General features: G+C 48.9%; 1 protein-coding gene across 1 annotated transcript in view; it reads left to right on the top strand.

The window, feature by feature from the left end:
• The window catches only part of RAP1GAP2 (RAP1 GTPase activating protein 2), a 102,412-nt gene that overhangs the window by 1,097 nt on the left and 94,938 nt on the right, over positions 1-6,377 (top strand). The gene's annotated exons all lie outside the window — the stretch shown is intronic.

The raw sequence follows: 6,377 nt of genomic DNA, 5'->3' as shown, positions 1-6,377 counted from the left end.
GCCACTAGACTTGCTGTCCTCTTCTTTTTTCCCGTCCTCTGGTCTTCCCAGCTGAACCCTTAGGAATTCTTGAGCTTTCAGAACAGAATCAATCTTTTCCTTTTTATCCTTGATCTTAAAAGTAACGCCTTCTGGAAATAGCCATTTATATCCAATTGAGTTTTTCTGAAGAAAAAGCAAAGTTCTTTGTACTTCCTTCTCCATTGTCTTACTTCGAATGGAATATCCTTTAGCGTTCTGATGGTATTTCCCCCCACTTTCAGGGGTATTCCAGCGACCGCTTTCAGGATTGCATCCCTCACATGCCTCTTTGAGAACCCGCTCAGCAGCGATTCTGCCTTCATTTCTGTCACTGGGGCTAGTTAATTCCATAATCACTTCTTTAATATTCTCCCCCCTGTTCTCTGGCATGCCCTGGAAGTGAAGAATCATGTTGGCCTTTTCCATTTGCACTTACAGCAGTTGATCTTCCATGGAGATTCCTTTCCAGTTTTTGCACTTTTTTCTTCACCTTCTGAGTAGTTGTAGCCACTTCCTTTACCTTCTCAGTATCTTGCTTCATTATTTGTATCATATCGTTTATCTGGGTTTGTTGTGCAGTAATACTTTGAGTCACTATAGACATCTGTTCCTTGAAGTTATTCAGCTGTTCCAGCAGAGGGCGCATATAGACTTTGCCACCTCACTGGTAGCTTCCGGTTTCGGGCTTTCAGACCCTTTTGCTTTCAAATGTTTTTCTCTGTCCTTCTTCCCCGCCATCTTTTTCGCTTCTTTACTTTCGCAATTTTTTTTAAAAGTCTTTGAATGTGTGCTTGACCGCTTAGATTCGCTTTGGTAAGTACTTCTAGACAGTTTCCTTCGCGTTTTCTTCCGCTCCCCCCCTCAATCGCTCAAAAGTTCATGCGCATGGGAGGCATCCCTCCCCCGCTCACCTTTTTCACGTTCGGTGGGATGGGGTGGGGAGCTATCTTTTTCTATAATTAATAAATGCTTCAAAACTGACTCATGGTCATAATTGATCATTCAATCTCACTTTCAGCTTTCATTTTTGCCGCTGGATCTCCTACGTTTGTCCCAGTCAGCGTCACTAAGTCCATTTGGTCTCACAGCACGGAGAACCGTCGGAATGAAGAGGCGCCTCAATTCTCCGGCATTTCGCCCTCGAAGAGGCAACCTCTTATAAGTTCTATGGCCAGGGTCCCTTCGCCGGGCCCCTGGGGGGGGGTAAGCGAGCCTGTGCACCCCCTCCTTCAGCTGGAGCACAGCTTCACCCCCGGGAGGTCCGGGAGGTGAGTCTGCTAGTGCGCTGCCATAAACCGGATGTCCCGCTGGACGTTTTCAAGCAGAGGCTGGACGACCATCTTCCAGGTATTCTGTATGGCTCTCTTTTGGCTATGCTCCTGCAGAGTACCAGGGGGTCGGACTAGATGACCTGCAAGGTCCCTTCCAACTCTAACATTCTATGAGTCTATGACCTTTGACTAAATAGCGAAGACTCTGGGAGAATGTTGCACCCATTCTGCGAAGAAGTAGCCTGGTCCAGCTGCTGAGAATCCTGAAGATTCCCATTGTGAAAAGCAGAGGAAGCTGAACTGTAGAGTCACTGGCCATGGCTGCCTCCCCTCGTCTTTGCAGCCCAGTGTCCCCCCTCTTCCCTCTGTCAGTGCCCGGGACATGTCATGTTTGGGCATCCCCTTGTATCTGGGAATGACCAGCAAAGCTTGTTTACTCCAAAATGTTTGCTTCAAAAAGATTGCTCCAAAGAGTAGGTTTTAGTGAAATGGTTGTGACTCAGGGGAGGAAAGGGTGTCTGCTGCATTCTTATCTCAGCCCTTCCTCCAAAGAGCTCATGGTAACACACCTCCATTTTGCCCCCATGATAACCCTATGAGGTAGGAGGGCTGGCTGATGCAAGGAGCTTCCCAGTTGAGTGGGGATTTGAGCCTGAGGCTCCCGGGCCCTCCTAGGCTGATACTCGACCCACTCCGCCAAACGAACGCTCACCACCATGCCGTGCCTTCTGCAGTTGTCTGCCTCTGCCACAGGGAAGTGGCCTGCAGCATTATCCACTTCTCCATTTTGTCCTCACAACAGCCCTGTGAGATGGGTTAGGCTGAGGGTATGTGGCCGGCCCAAGGGCACCCCAGATCAGCCTCGGCCCACCCTTTTACAGCAGAATAGGGATTTGGACCTAAGTCTCCCAGAACCTAGTTGGGCATCGCAAGGTGACCCCTGCCCAACACTGGCTCTGTGATCGTCTCTAGCTTTTGTTGCTTATGTTCTAGGAAATTCCACCACTCAGCATTTGAAATACAGACGACTCATGCAATGAGCACCGCCTGTATCCAGGAACTGACATTCCCTCTGGGTGCCATTGATAGGAAGTTGGTAAATGGGGTTCTTCTTCGTTAACCTTCTTGCATGAGGAAGCCAGATTGAAAAGGAAAGTGTCTCAAAGTGCGTGATGTGGATTCATAAGCTACAGGTTGCTTAAACAGAGATTAAGGTGTTCCTGACTCTTCTGGTTTTGAGTGGCAGATACTGCACTTTTTAATTCGAGTGTTCCCTTCCCAACCAGTCTCCTGGTCTCGTTTTTGTTCACGTCTTCTTCCTTCTGGTTGCTTACGTAAGCTGACGGGGCAACAGAGGTCACGAGGCATGCAAGAGCTGAGCTGCCTGGATCAACTCAAAGCAGTTTGCAATTCAGGTAGCTCCTCAGCATACTGAAGACAAATGTTGTAACAGGTGTTTTCTATTGTGCTCGAAGGTATGAGTGGACAACGGCCTATTTGGGTGCCACATCGCAGGTGCTGTTTCAGCTGATGGCGTCTGTGATGGTGCCTCACACTTCCCTCCCTCAGAGGTAGATTTTCCCTCCCAATGTTCCCCCTTTCTGTGACTGAGCTGCCTCAAGTAGCGTAGTTTTCTTCTTTATCTTTAAAAGACGCTCTGTCCCACCCTGCCAGAGAAATATAATATGGCTTACAGCCCAGCCCTGGAACCTGAGGGAAGAATGAGAAGCCCTCTTGGGCTGACCCCCTTCAAACGGCACTTGAGACCATGTAGAAGTCAAACAGAACAAAAGATTTTATTTAAAAGATGGGAGGAGGTCAGGTGTAACCAGGAGTTCTTATCTTCGAGGCAAAAATCAGTGGTGGTACAGACTGTAATTCTTTATACAGGCAAATGAGAGTTATTGAAGGTTATTTGCTTAGTTATTGAGCTCTTAATAACGAGAGGCTTCTCCCCCCCCCCCATGTTTTCCAAACACGACAATGCTTCTTAATAAACTTTCCTATTTCTCCTCTTATTTCCTTGAGGCTGGTACCCTCTTTCAGTCACTCAAAGCTCCCCACTCTTGAGGAGATTTAACTTGTCACCTCCTGGTACTGTTTTAAGGGCTGTCCGTCACAGCATCCTTGGACACTGGGCTCCCATTCACCCAGCTGGGGCAAGGAATCACCCACCTCCTCCAGCCCCAATTGCACACCCTTGAGGAGTTGAGGAGGAGGAGAAAAAATGGCCTCCACATAATGGTAGCACAGTTTCCTCTAGTGTCTCTAGTAACAACCCCTAGAAACTAGGGTGATGTGACATCACTTCCTCCCCAAACGCTGCCTTCTACAGGCCCCGCCCTCCACACCTCCTGTTTGGACATCGCCCTCTGCTGCCCCCTGGCCCTAGGAACAACTGCCATGCTCTTCGGCCTTGCCGCCTTCTCACGGCATCAGAATGCCTCGTCCCCTCCTCCCCTCCGACCCACCAGGCCTTCCCAAGTCTGGAGCAAGCCCTGCTGCCAGTGGTGCCGCTGGGCAGGGGCAGGAGAAGTTGTTGCTCTGGCCAGTCTTGTGGCGAGGTCTCCACTCCTGTGCTGGTCTCTGGGCGGGCTCTGCTGCCTCTCCTGCCTTTGGGTCATACTCTGAAGCTGACTTGTGGTGCACATGCTGGAGAGGATGGCTTTACGAGCTCCATGGCAGATTGGCAGGGCGATCCTAAACAGAACTACACCACTGGCTTTAACGGGTGTTTGGAAGAGTATAACTCTGCCGAGGACTGCAGTGTTACAGAGGTAGGAGTGCTTTGTGTTGCTTCAGCTGGAGAGAGTGTGAAGGCTTTGGTCTGAGGTAGCAAAGCATTTCTTGTTTTCTCAGTTCAAGTGGTCTTTGCAGAGCCAGAACTTCTAGATTAAAGATTCTGGCCCCGTTGCGACATCTAAGCAGCCAGCTGGTTCTCACGAGGAACCCTCACAAGTCTGAAGCTCCCCTTGAAATCCCACGTGGCTGTCTGCTGTGGCTCGTGCTGGGGATTCCTCGGAGGTTAGAGGGCAAAGATCCCATGTGTGGCACCGTTGGCGCTCAGTAAGGAGGACTGCGGACCCCAGTGAAGAAGGATCTTGAAGCTGAATTAGAGCCCCCCCCCCCCCCCCCCCCCCCCGCCACTCTTTGGACTGAATTCCTTCCCGGAGAACTCTGGATGACCATTCCAGTCACGTTCAAGTCTGCGATTTGTTAATGGCATTTAAAGGTTTAGGAACTTCTTAGGTTCTTACAGTCCACGGTAACATTTTTGACTGGGTCTGGCACTTACGGAACCTTGCCTAAGTTCCCAAACTACGTCTGAGAGCCAGCAGTCATGAGATCCAGGATGCCTGGGTTTGAATTCCTGCTCTGCCAAGGAAGCTTGCTGGGAGGCCTTGGGCCAGTTACTCTTTCTTAGCCTAGCCTGCCTTGTGAGAATAAAATGGAGGCAAGGTAGTGATGTTGTGGGCTACTTTGGATCACCATTGGGGGGGAAAGTAGTGTAGAAACACCTAAATTTATAAATACAAATAAATAGCCCTCGGGGCTTGGAGAAGTAAGCGATGGGGCTTTCATATGCCAGGATCAGACTGTGTGTTGACACTGGAGAAAATGAGCACCAGGTGAGGATTCTTGGACCAGTCCTTCCCTGGGGATTTTACTCCATCGGTAGACCTTTGGTTCAGATCCACAAGAGTGGGGTGGAATTGCACCTTAAACAGGATGGATCTGTGGGAATCCATCCATCCCCAGTGGACCATGAACCACAGTGCAGGCTGGGAGAGACTGAAAGCAGATCCCCCCCGCCCCCCAAATCATTTGTCAAGGGAGCTCATAATTATGGCGGTACTGAATCCATCAGCAGGAGATGGCAAACGAAAGCCAGAGAGCGCAGCCAGTGGCGCCAAAGCCAAATGTGGCCCACTCCACAACGAAAGGAAACAACATCTTATAGTTGGGATGAGGTGCTAGAACAACCAGAATGGGAAAGGAATGGCCCACAGCATTTCTTATGGAACTTCAGGGCCTGTTAAAGATGCTGTATGGAAAAGGCAATGATAGAAGTGAACTGTTGTCAGTAATCCAAGTGCTAACCATGCACAGATCTATGCTGGCACATTAAGAACATAAGAACATAAGAGACACCAATGTTGGATCAGGCCAAAGGCCCATCCAGTCCAACACTCTGTATCACACAGTGGCCAGAAATACCAGTGCCATCAGGAGGTCCACCAGTGGGGCCAGGACATTAGAAGCCCTCCCACTGTTGACCCTCCCAAGCACCAAGATGACAGAGCATCACTTGCCCCAGAGTCCCTATCTATACCTTGTGGCTAATAGCCACTGATGGACCTCTGCTCCATATGCTTATCTAATTCCCTTTTGAAGCCGTCCATGCTTGTAGCCGCCACCACTTCCTGTGGCAGTGAATTCCAAGTGTTAATCACTCTTTGGGTGCAATGTACTTCCTTTTATCCATTCTAACCCGACTGCTCAGCAATTTTATGGAGTGTCCACGAGTTCTTGTATTGTGAGAAAGGGAGAAAAGTACCTCTTTCTCTACCTGCTCTTTCCCATGCATAATCTTGTAAACCTCAATCATGTCACCCCTTAGTCGTCTTTTCTCCAAACTAAAGAGCCCTAAGCACTTTAACCTTTCCTCATAGGGAAAGTGTTCCAACCCTTTTATCATTCAAGTTGCCCTTTTCTGCACTTTTTGCAAAGCTATAATATGCTTTTTAAGGTGTGGTGACCAGAACTGCACACAGTATTCCAAATGAGGTCTCACCATTGATTTATATAGCGGCATTATGATATTGGCTGATCTGTTTTCAATACCCTTCCTAATAATTCCCAGCATAGTGTTGACCTTTTTTATTGCAGTCACACACTGTCTCGACATTTTCAGTGAGTTATCTACTACAACTCCAAGATCTCTCTCTTGATCAGTCTCTGCCAGTTCAGACCCCATCAATGTGTATTTATATTTAGGATTTTTGGCTCCAATGTGCATCACCTTGCACTTGGCCACACTGAACCCCATTTTCCATGTTGACGCCCACTTGCCCATCCTTGACA

This window comes from Gekko japonicus, unplaced genomic scaffold (assembly GCF_001447785.1).
Source record: "Gekko japonicus isolate JY-2015 unplaced genomic scaffold, Gekko_japonicus_V1.1 scaffold1857, whole genome shotgun sequence".
Taxonomy (NCBI): domain Eukaryota; kingdom Metazoa; phylum Chordata; class Lepidosauria; order Squamata; family Gekkonidae; genus Gekko; species Gekko japonicus.
Note: the sequence above shows the minus strand (reverse complement) of the source record. Positions and strands in the feature narration are given on the sequence as shown.